This window comes from Candoia aspera, chromosome 4 (assembly GCF_035149785.1).
Source record: "Candoia aspera isolate rCanAsp1 chromosome 4, rCanAsp1.hap2, whole genome shotgun sequence".
In the NCBI taxonomy this organism is placed as follows: Eukaryota; Metazoa; Chordata; class Lepidosauria; order Squamata; family Boidae; genus Candoia; species Candoia aspera.
In genome coordinates, this window is record NC_086156.1 from 94,222,940 (window position 1) to 94,235,983 (window position 13,044).

The following is a 13,044-nucleotide window of genomic DNA, read 5'->3' on the forward strand; positions in this document are numbered from 1 at the left end:
AATCATACATATAATACTCTGTGTTTTGCATTCAGCTGAATGCTGCTGCAACCACAGTATAAGCAGAAGCAACAGAAATATTTTTGCCATTCCAACAAAAGGGGGTTCAGATTTCACACATCGGTAGTGCCATCCATCATTAGCCTGGATATACCATCATGTCTTGAGTGACTTCAGATACTTCAGAAACTTTCAAAGATGGCCTGATGGCTTCAACAGTCTCTCAGTCCAGTTTGGAACTGCACAGAGATACTTGATATAAGCTTCCAGAAAGTGTTTACATTGTATGAGTGACTTCAGGAAGCCCTCATAGGGTTTGCCAAGATGGGGATGATTGAGAGTACTTTCATATGATTGCTAGGTTAATGAATAGTGTAGGCACTCTGTGTTACACAGGGGAAAAAGCAAATATAGTCATCCAATCTCTCTCTAACTTGAAAGGTAAGTGGCAAGTACAAACAATAGGAGCAAGATAGAAATGGGCATATTTGGAATGTCAGGAAGATGTGGGCTCTTGCACAGAATGGTTTGCATAACAGGTAGGCCCAGTCACTAAAATGGTCCCTTTCTTAGTGGGCCTGAACACAACTTATATGAGCTAATAACTGTGTCAGGTGTGATAAACATAGGGCTTGTAGTAATATTGTTTTCTAGTCAGGTTTGGGTTCCTATCCCAAATCAGAGCCATAGAGCTATTGTGCTCTCCTATATGGTCTACAGATCTGTGGTCTGTGCATTTGTAATCTCTTCCCCCTTCTCATTCACTTGACATATCTGTCAAAGGAAATTCCCATCACTGTATCTTCTCAAAGCTTCTAAGGCTCTCTGACCAATGGCTTTTCTTCATTTCGCTTCCTCTCATATTCTACTGCAATGGAAGATATTCATTGTCATCCCTCTTTAGGTATTAATGCTACAGTATATTGATCTCTTTCCAACTGTCTGGCATTTTTCCTCTCTGTAGAATAAAATTCATCATATTTTGTAAAGGCTCTAAATGGTCATCCTCAAAACAATACATTTTAATAATATCATCGTAGCCTCCAAAAGCTCTTTGAAATAATTCAGTTTTAAAAGGCGTATGGAAAGTCAGCAATATGTGGGACAACTGAAACTCCATATTGCAGATTTACCCACTGAGAAAGTCCACCTAAGAGAGTCAGTCCCTGTTTCACTCTCAAAAATGGGAAACTAGTAGCAGCTTCTCCTGGGTTGCACAGATTGGATAGGTTCAGTCTGGTGGGAGAAGACAGCCTGGCAACTATTTTGGTGTCGAGACATACAGGACTTTATAAGTCAAAAGAAACACTTTCAATTATATCTAGAAGTCAATAGGAAGCCATTATGGAGTCTGAAGTATAATATACTCAAGCTGCCATTTACCAGCCTACTACATTCTGGACCAACTGTAGTTTCTGAGTGGTCTTCAAAGGCACTCCCATGTAAAGAATTGCAGTAGTCCAAGCAAGTGGTGAGAAAGGAATAAGTCACCACTGCAAGATCTTCCCATTCCAGATGTGCCAACAAATGCTTCACCAGCTAGAGCTGGGCCAAAGATCTGCTGGCCACTACCTCCATCTGCCCAACCAGCAGTAGCTGAGGGTCCAGGATGACCCCAAGTCCTAGACTTATTCTCTCATACAGACCCTCACAGCCTCCAGACACTGGGACAAGACACTGACTGCATCTTCTGCATAGTGATGTATGATTAGGTACTATACTATGTACATACTTATGGTACTGTACTACAAACTGATAAATTCATCTAAATGGTAAAAATTTAGGCATCCACCCTTTTAGCCTTCTGGAAGGCCATCAAGACCTGGCTTTTTACCTAGGCACTGGAGTAGAGTGAGGGTGTTTTGAGTTGGTTGTTCAGTTATCCCAAGGGGATGATTGAGGTGCTGGATTTTGGTTGTGTATTATGGTTTTATGGTTTTTATAATTCAGTTTTTTTTATTGCTGCTGTGTTTGTATGGCTGCCCAGAGTTGTGTTTTAAGATGGGCAGCCATACAAATCTAATAAATAAATACTACACTACACAAGGTAGCAATTACCTGACTGATCTCATTTTCCCTCTCCCTGATTGGGACCAACCAGTAAGGAAGGAATGGAATTATTTTAAAACAGTGTGTCCAATCTCCAACAATGGTATCAAAGACTGCTGAGAGGCTGATAAGGACTAGGAAGTGTTCACTACCCTTGTCCAAGACCTAATAAAGATTGTCCACAAGAACTCTGATTAGAAAGGATCCAGGTGACCTACTTCTTGTAGGGTGCTCCTTACTCTTCCCTTACCAGAGTCTTAACAACCTTCCACAAAAAGGAAATAGTTGTCAAGTACAGATGGATTAGGGAGGTCCTCTTAAGTCTATCAGCAACATCCACTCCTGAAGTGATGCATTGGCAGGAATGGCATGGATCCAGCCCACAAGTGGCTAGTGACAACCAAGAGAACACTCTGTTCACTTCATCAGAATAAACAGACAAGAAAGAATTTCAGATAACATGGCCAGATGATGGCCTAATCTCCACATCATACCTCAGTTGTGTGGAATGAAGACCTTGGAAATCTGAGCAATTTTATCAACAAAATACTAAGACAAATGGACAGAGTGGCAAGGCTGGGTTCTTTTAGTACTGAAAGTGCATTTGGTTTGCAAGAACAGCAACTGACACAGAGAAACAAGACAGTGGAGGCTTTAATGCTTTTTTTTTTTTACTGTATACAGTGAAACTATTTACAACAGGTATTAACCATAGGTATATACAACAGGATCCCAGTGTCAGGTTTACTCCTAAGTCTCTCTCCCAGAGACTACTCCCCTCTAGCTGTCCTGCTAATTACTTTACTTCATCCCCCTTCCCTCTGTCTCCCTCCCCTGTTTCTGGGCTTATCAAGAGAGAGTGAAAAGAAAGAAATGTGCTGCTTTACTGCTTGTGTGCTGATTGCAGCTTGTCTCCTTCTCCTGGATCCACTCAGATCATCTTCTTCTCCATTGGGGGAAGAACCTCTCTTGGGGTCTTCTGCCCAGTCCTTCTCCAGAGACAAGGGCTTTGCCAGCAACAGCCAATTCCCTCTTTCCTATCCTGGGCCTTGGGTGAAGATATTTTCTCTCTGGAACTTCCCTTCCCTTCCTCCAGAGAAGCCACCTGTGGACTTTCCTCCTCCCTGACCGGGAACCAACAATACCTCTGCACACTCGCATAACTTCACTCTCAAACTTTTCCCTCCAGCCACTCCATCTTTTTCTCTCTTCTCCTTTTCTCTCTCTCTCTCTTTTGGGTCAGATAGGCAGCATGTCCCACAGCAACTGAGGAGGTGGGCATCCCCCCAAGGGCTCTAGTCCCCAACACATGTATACAAGACGGAACCAATGGGACTGCTGCATCTACATCTCCCCACAACAGCCGTGGTTAGCAGCCAGGTCAGTCCATCAGCCCTTGTAAGAGCACAGCTGCCATTCAAAGCCAGAATTGAGCTGCTTTTCTTTTTTCTCTCTCCATTTGCTGAATCATGTCAGCACAACAGCAGCCATACCAAGCCACTATACCCATATGACACATAATATCTATCTATCTATCTATCTATCTATCTATCTATCTATCTATCTATCTATCTATCATCTATTCTCTTTTCATCTAATGAATATTCTTTATGATGCCACTAGACAGTACTTAGAAATATTGTCAACATACTGTACTATCAATATAGCATACAGTGTACTCTCAGTATCTGTATACTATGTGGTATACTTGCAAATTTTCCACCTTATGGAATTATTCTGCCAAAAATATGGAGGAGGAGGAGAAGGAGGAGGAGGAGGAGGAATAATTAGCCCCTTTCACCAATACCATGAAACTCCATAATTCAAGAATAGTACAGAAGTAAACCTATGGTTTTCTTCTTATTAGCTGATCCTTGCACTTTAAAGAAGGCTTCAAGATTATAATGTAGCATTTGGGGGAAAAGATACAAATAAATAACCCAGCACTAGAGGCCAAGATTGAGAAATCTCCATGGCCACCATGTATTTTCCCTTAGTGCTCAGATCAGCTGGAACAAAAGACATTCAAACACTGCAAAACACTAACATGCTGAAGGTGGTGAATTTTGCTTCATTGAAGCTATCTGGCAACTTCCTGGCTAGGAAAGCCATTGTGGAAGCTGACCATAGTCAGAAAGCCCAAGAAGCCCAGGACCCAATAAAACATTGAGAAAAAGCCTTCACTGCATTCCACTATGATTTCTTCAGGCAGAGAATGCAGGTCAAAATCCTGGAATGGAGGAGAAGCAGGGTGCCAGACAGCACAAATACTGGCTTGAATGAGGAAGCAACAAAGGCAAATTGAGTTGGTCCATCTTTTCCCCATCCATTATCTCATCTTAGATTCTGGCTTAGTCATCTTAAATGCTGTGACCACAGTCATTGCTTTTGCCAAAATACAAGAAATAGCTACTGAGAGGATGATGACAAAAGAAGATTGTCATAAATAGCAGGCCACTGTATGAGGCTGGCCAATGAATAACAAGCAAGAGAGGAAACAGAGCAGCAAGGAGATCAGTAGGCAATAGGTCAGGTCTCTGTTGTTGGCTTTAACAATGGGGGTCTTCTGTTTTTTAATGGAAATAGCAAGTACCAAAATAGTGCTTGTAGAAAAGAAAAATATCAGGGAAACCAAACTGAGCCCCAAAGGTTCTGTGAAAGAGAGGAAGATTAGGGCCTTGGGAAGGCATTGTTCTTTATTCCTGCTTGGATACTGACTTTCTAGGCACTTGAAACAATCATTCATACCTGAAAAACAGAACAAATATAATTTCAGTCTTTCAATCTATATATGATTTTTTTCTTGTGTTACTATAAGGTTTGAGTCTGACTCTGACTCTGAAAAAGAGGAAATCAAAACCTATGCTGAGCCAGAAGGGGAAAACAAAAGCTATCTGGAAGGAATTGGGGAAATTGAAACCAGGAGTGACTCAGCAAAGCAGGAAAATCCTGAGCAGCTGATTGGGCAGAAACCAGAGGGAGTTTCAAATCCTCCAATCAGTGCTTGTGGGACGAGAGCTGAGAAGCAAGCAAAGCAAAAGGTGGCCCGATTGGCTACAGAGGAGAGACGACACAAAAAGGATCAGATAAAAAGGCACCGGTGCAAGGAGCAAACCTCCAGAGACAACCAATCCACTGAGCTAACTGCTTCTTCAGGAAAGCCCTCATTGGAATCTGGAGCCTTGCCTGTAGCTGACATGGAATCAGTGCTAGCTCCTTCCATCACTGTGGACCTACCTCCTCTGCATTCTGTACCAGCTGAGTCCTGTCTTGCCTCCGCAGTCAAGACTTGTCCTAGCACTCCAGCCGAGTCCAGCCTTGCCTTCAGTTCCAAGCCTTGTATTGCCATTCCAGCCAAGTTCCGCCTTGCCTCCAGATCTGAGCCTAGCCTTGCCTCCAGATCCGAGTCTTGTTTTGCCACTCCACCAGAGTCTAGTCTTGCCTCCAGAATCAAGCACTGTCATGCCATGCCAGCTTGTTCTTGCCCTGTCTCCACACCAAGCCTTGCCTTGCCGCCTTAGTCAAGTCCTGCTTTGCCTCCGCAGTCAGACCTCATCTTGTCGTTCCAGCAGTCTTGCCTTGGGAGCAGCCTTCAACCTGCAGTTGAACCTCAAGCTTCATTCTTGCCACATGCTCTAGCTACACCTGGTCTTGATGCTTCATTGCGAGGATTAGCCAAGTTTTGGCTTGCTGTGTTGCCAAGAACTCCCTCTACTCCTGATCCTGCAGCCTTGCCTCATTTCCCTCTGCTACCTGGGTGGACTTGATTGAACTGTATTGCCTAACTAAAGACTCTTATTTGCTGTAAGTAGTTAGTTGTAAACAAAGAATTCCCTTTTATAATCTGTCTGGCCATCTCATAGTCTGAATAGGACAGATTGTCTCCAGCCAGATGGAGCAATTAGCAATGGACAACGCACAGTTGGTGCAACAAGTTGCCTTGCTAACTGACCAAGCAAACCAGCTTCAGAACCAGCAGCCTGCTGCCATGGCAGCCATTGCACCTTGCCATAAATGTCCAGTAGTAACTTGGTAACCCTGAAGTAACCCTGAAGAATTTGTTGACTTTCATAATGCAATGCCAACTGTACTTGAGCCTCCGTTCTGAGGACTTTCCCTCCAATCACCATAAAGTAGGTTTTGTCATAAGCCTCCTTTCAGGATCTGCAGTGCAATGGGTTTTTAATAATCAGCCAGTAATATTAATTGAAAATAACAGTAATATTAACTGAAAATAATACTACTGTAGCCACAGAAGCATTTCTATAGTCATGTTTTGGTGGAAAACATATGACTATCACACTCCACCCCACAATACTACAAAGTAACTCCTGATTCGCTTAACAACTGTGCTGTTCACTTAACAACCAAAGGAAGCCACAAGCCCTGATCTTGATTCACTTAATGACCACTGTGACTAACTTAAAGATTATCATAAAAAGGTCATAAAATGAGTCTAGACTCACTTAACAATTGTTATGACTTACAACCAAAAATCTGGGCTCAATTGTGGTTGTTAAGTGAGGGCTACCTGTAATGTTTAATTAATTTATTCAGTTTAGGCAATACCCAACTTCAGATGACTCTGGGAAGCTCACAATATAACAACAATTAAATATCATATGAATAATAAAAAACAAATAAATAAAGGACAACGAAACCAAGAACAAAATCAAAATCAAGATGGCAGTCTGGTAACGATACACAAAAATCATCCCCAAAAGGGGTCTGTCCACCCTAGCACAAGGCTTCAGAGAACTGCATGGTCTTTAAGGCCTTCTGGAATTCTATCAGGGTGGAAGCCACATGGATTTCAGGAAGAACTTCATTCCAGAGGACAGGTGCCACAACAGAAAAGGCACACTTCCTAGATCCCAAAAGATAACACTGTCTAATTGAAGAGGCCCAGAGTCCACCAACCCTGTCAGTTTGTACTGGCCAGGCAGACACCATGGGAGAAAGGTGGTCCCTCAAATAACCAGGCCCCATGCCACCTATATCTTATAGGTCATAGCCAGCACCTTGAATTACACCCAGAAGCACACTGGCAATCAGTGCACCTCATAGAGCAAAGGTGTCACATGGACATGCTGAGGCATATCCATCACTTCCCACAATGCAACAATAGACCTTGCTACATTCTGGACCACTTGAAGCTTCTGAGTGGTCTTCAAAGGTAGCCCCATAAAGAGTACTTTGCAGAAGTTGAGCTGTGAGGTGACTAGGGCATGAGTGACTAGGGCCCCCCAATCTAGAAAAGGTTGCAACTGGCACACCACATGAAGCTGTGAAAGCTTGGCCACAGGTGCCATGTGCTCACTGAACAGGAACTATGAGTCTAAGAAGACCCCCAGATTGCAGACCACACTTGAATTGTGAATTAAAACCCCATCCAAGGTTAAAGATAGATAATGTAAACAGGGACATTGGCACCACTGGGAACCAAACTGAGGAAACTGGAAATAGAATATCATAGTTCATTCAGAAGGAATGATAGACATAAAATAATTATATAGCATTATATAACATTATTATATTATACATTATATTTCTGACTTTCCTGATTTGAAATCTTCCCATCTGGACATGGAACACAGTCATAGCAACAAAATGCTTTTCCCTCCTTCTTTTTTTGACTGTATTCTGGATGGCAATTGTCATTACACCTAGCTTCAGGAAGGACCTATGCATTAAAAAACAGAACAAACCTGATGGCTCTTCCTATCATGAAATCACGAGACCATAAGAAGATTTGGTGATAACAATGGGGAACAGTTAACATGTATATGAAATAACACAATTTCTTTTAATTTTAATTGCTTGGCTATATCAAAATCAGCCTAACAATTTTTCAAATATTTGTTTCATCTATGGACATGGAAGAGATGACATCTCTGCTGACTAGCAGGCAGCAAATGAAAATGCTATATCACTGTACCCCTAACTTCAGAAGAGCATCTCTCTGAATATAGGAACAATAGACATTGAGTCAGGTAATGCATCTCTCCTGAACCAAGAATCATCAGTAGAACAGCCATGACAAAATCATATTTAAAACACTACCTTCCATGGATGCACATCTTGATGATCCAGTCTACTTCTACCCTTGATCAATTTTGGTGCTGATTTCAATGAAAGCATTTTATGTAAAGCATGTGCTATGGCATGGACTGCATTATAGATGCTATAGCTTTGGCCAGTCATGGTTGTCTCAAAAAGAACACCAGGGAGATTTTCCAGTTTCTCATGTCCAGTGCATATGTCTGTGCTACCAAGTTCATTTGAAGTGAAAAATAAGCAACCAAAGGCGGCTTCCCAGAAGATCCTGATAAACCCATCTCCATTCAGTGAGTTCAAATGTAGGTTCTGAAGAAAATGTTGAAAACCCAGCAGTTCATTTGTGTGGATTGTGAATGACAGCATACCGTGGAAGACGTGGATATCCAAATCTTTCTGTACTGTCTGGGATGAGAAATCCCAGCTGGCTGTCATAATCCACATCTTAGTGATGGATGCCTCTGTCATGCCTACAAGTTTTCCGTAATAGAGCAACCATTTTAAACATGTGGCAGTCTGAGAATCAGCATTCACAACAAAAACTGTGATGTTGGAATTGGTTAATGAAAAAGTCATGCTCAGTAAGGGTTCTAGTGACTGAAATGTCTCTAAAACATCAGACAGGATTGGTGTTTTTATAATGCTGGCTGTACAGATGCCCTGCCTATAAAGCAATGGCACCAGACTCTGCACAAAGTTTTCTCCTTTGTCATCATTGGCTGTAACAATTCCGATCCATGTCCATTGAAAATGGTGAAGGAGCTGGACAAGCCCTAAATACTGATATTCTTCATTAGGCAACATCCGGTAGAAGGAAGTGAGATGGCTTCTAATGTTCCTTCCTGGTGCTAATGAGCAGTATGCTATCTAAACAAACACACACATATATATATATACATTTTAGTGGGACACAGAATGCACATCAGTTTGTTATGATATACACTAAAAATGTATTTGGATGAACCCTGAAGGAAGAGAAGTCATATATGCTTTCACATGGGTAATATCAGAAAGAATAGAGCTACATTATAATGATTTATTAAATTATTGTATGCCAGCTGACACTCAGAGCCTCTGGGCATTTATTTGTTTGGTGACTAATATGTGGCAATAATAATAATAATAATAATAATAATAATAATAGCTGTCATATAGCATTTTCTTTTCAGCCAAGTGCCAGGAAATACTTTTTAAAAAGTTATATTTGGTAGGAGTTACTTTCTCTTTTAAACAGTGTTCTGGGTAATTGGAAGGAGGGAGAAAGGAAAAGAAGCAGAAGTAGCAGCAGCAGGAGTAGTAATATTTGCTTGAAAGACTTAGCTTAATCAAGTAAATGAACATGTTAGAATATCCTGGAGGTGCAAATTTAGGGTTGCATAAGAAGGCACACATTTGTTAACTCCAATCCATTCAGGAATTCTGTACATCTTTAACTGTTAGGTCTTTCATGATATAAGAACCTTAAGGGCATTTATTTGTTTCTCTGCCTTTTAAAATATCCTGGAAGGGGGAGTTGAATAAAGGGTTTGAGACGCACACTGTCAAGACATATATATTTCAATTTCCATTCCTCAACTAGTATGTGAAAAGGAAGGAGAATTCAATATAGATTCAATTATTTAACATTGAATTATTTAACAATTATTTATGGGGGAGGGAGGGAGGGAGAGGGAACCCTGAATTTAAGATAATACTCCCTCAACCAAAGATAGGTAGGTAGTTAGGAAGTAACAGGCATGTAAAATGAAGAAGAGGTTCCTTATCTATCTTAAGAATTTCTTTGTCTCTCTTTGTTTTACGTGATCCTGAAATGATAATCCTTTCCCAATTCTCAGTTTTTAAAAACCCAGCTGAATTTCATAGTCCAGAAACTCAATTCTACCTGTGCGATCTTGTAGATATGTAATAAAATGGCCATTTGAAGTGAGATTTCAGAGTCAAGGGACCCAATGACAGCCATCAGCTTCTTATGCTGGTCACAATGGAAATTGGGGACAATTCTTTCCCTGGTAGAGAGAAGTTGCAGAGTGTTTGATGGGTCATTCTGGCACTCAAGTAACTGTCAAAGATGTGGAAACTCAGTGTGATGTTGGGCAGGGTCTTCAAATTCTCATTGATCTCCTTCACAGCAAATATGAAGGCCAGGACATGCTGGTTACTTTTTGGGGTTGCTCTATAGAAAAAATTGCAATATATTTAACACATAGTCTTATTACCCAGATGAATAATAAAAGGTTATGGTTATGATGATATGTAATAAAGGACCTCTTGAAGAGTATGTCACTATGCATAACACTGGATGGAAAAAGATACAGCTTAATAATCCAACACCAGATGCCAAGGTAGAGAAAATTTCCCAAGTCAGTAAAACACAGGCACTGCTAACTGCCTATGTCACTACATCCTGCAGCTGAAGCTTCTGAATGATCTTCAAGGGCAACCCCATGTAGGACACATTACAGTAGTTGAATCTAGAGGTCACTAGGTCATGAGTAGCTGTGAGGAGGGCCTTCTGACCATGATTATGGCAACAACAATCAATGTTATCATTCCAAATAGACTTCCCTTTTTTATTCATATCATTCCCTTCTAATTTACAATAATCTCTTCCTGTGCCAGATCTCATTCATTCATTTAGAAGGCTGATTATTTTTAATGCAGCCCCTGACTGGTGGGGATGGGGTAGCCTCTGCTAACATAATCCCACAGATGCCTCTTCTTATGCTTTTCCCGGGCATGATTTTTTATTTAGAGATCCCATTCTGGGTAACCTTTTCATCTTGAGCAGTTCCAGGTATCTGACCTTGGCCTTTTCTATTCTGATTCCTTTCCAAAGTCTTAGATTGGGTCTCCTTCCCTAGATGTGAGGGAGGTGAGCTGTCCTCTTTTTTGATGAAAGAAATCAACTGTATCTGAAGAGTTTTGCAATTTTCTCACCATGGGCTATAAAAATTCTGAATTTTCCTTCACTTCCTTCAAGGAACAGACAGGAAATCTCACCATTAAGTTTTGTTTTGTTTTGTTTCCCCTAAAGTTGCCCATAGTAAAATATAACACACTGCACCGTTCCCTGTGGACAAGTCTTGAACATTATAATTATGTGAGATGACAACATTTCATCCTTCCTCTGCCAAACCCATGTGCATTTTCTCAAGCCAGTGAACAACTTCAGTAATAACCTATGAATGCTTATATACTGTAAAATATTGTGGTGCATTTCAAGCTAAAAAATAAGGTCAAGAAAATTGGCAGGACCCAATCAGTCTGATATTTCACTTTATCAGAAGAATCCAGTACTGTTATATCTGGTGACTAAGGACCTTCAGAATTTGGTTGGACGTAAAATTGTGTAATGAACTAATCTAAGTTGCCTTTCTCAGCCTAATTTTTTGATAATAATATTCTTATTTGGATCATGCACTCTGTCTTTCCTGTTGCAGTTCTGCACTCAAAAAGCATTGCAAAATTTTAAAAGGAAAGAATAAAGAGAAAATCTGTATTGTTTGCAGAAAATTTATATCTGCAGGAAATGTATATAAAATGTGTATTTTAGGGCACCTGCATACATTCAGAGAGAAATCCAAAGAGGGAAAATATTTTTTTCATTAATAATGTGGATTGATTGAAATATGCTTTTCTCCATCCTTTTTAATTCACAGCCTAATGCAGACTGAACACTGGCAAAACATGTAGAATCAAGAAATCTAGTGCTGGACAGTTTCTTGAAGCAATGCATGGCATGGAAAGGGTATTTCTGCTGCAGCTTCTCCTTTGGCAACTCCTCCACCCTGCCCTAACTAAATTCAAGGCATATGATACCATCTGCTCTATGACTGACCCCTTCCAGTTCCCATATGAATACTGTAAAACAGGGGATCTAATAATTGGAGGGATTGCTGCCCAGTTTGACTGCCTTTTGGAAATAAGCAACTTTGTGGAACACCCTGAAACAAAGGTGGTAGATGAACTCATGTAAGGAAATATTTCTACTGGAGGTACCAGTGACTGGAAGGAGGAAGTTATATACCCAAGCCAAGAACTGGGATTATTCTGAATGATCTAGTTCATAAAAAAGCCTGAAAAAAGACTTTTTGAAAAATGCTTTTTATTGTTACGGATTGCTACAGTCTTACAGAATTAATTTTTAATTCACTTTCTTCTACATTATATTTCTCTATGGTGCCAAGTGTCGCTTTTCTATCCCTTAGAATGACCATTCATTATCCCATCACTTCCTCCTATTTTATATTCATGCTTATTGCTACTTCTTTCTGATTTCATCTTCTTCCTACCAAATAGCAGTAGCATTTCTATTTTCTTTGTTCTGAGCTCTTGTAGTTCACTTTCCTTTTTTCAACAGATCATATTATCATCTTGATTGTTCAAATTTATATAGATTTTTTATAATCTGTTATGGTTCAACTCATCTGTTAATCTATTTAAAGGAATTTAAATAGGATCCAGGATGTGCTGGCATAAATTAGAAACTGTTTTTGGCAGGGCACACTGTAACCAGTTGGGATTTAAAGCTTTTCTTGACATGTTTAAAGGCAATCTGTAATCCATACTTTTCATTGCTTTTAAGTAAAACAGTTGTATGTGAAATAAATTAGCCTTGACGTTTGATTTTACAGTTAATATTTAGGCACCTATCCATCCTTAGCAGATCCCAACAAAGGCTAAGCATTGTCAGATCTGCTTATTGCTAGGATAGGAATCTATAAGTCCCATTGATTAGACTCTTGAGAACAATCACTGAAAGCAGTGGCAACTCAGTTCCATGATGCTGCCAGGAAACTATGGGTGTGTTCTTTCAAATCCTGGGTGTCATGCTTAACCTGAGAGAGTCTTTTTCTTATTCAACATGGCTGGGAAGATATATAACTTCAACTTGAAATTTATCCACAAGGACAAAGAAATAATGTATTTGTCAAAAAG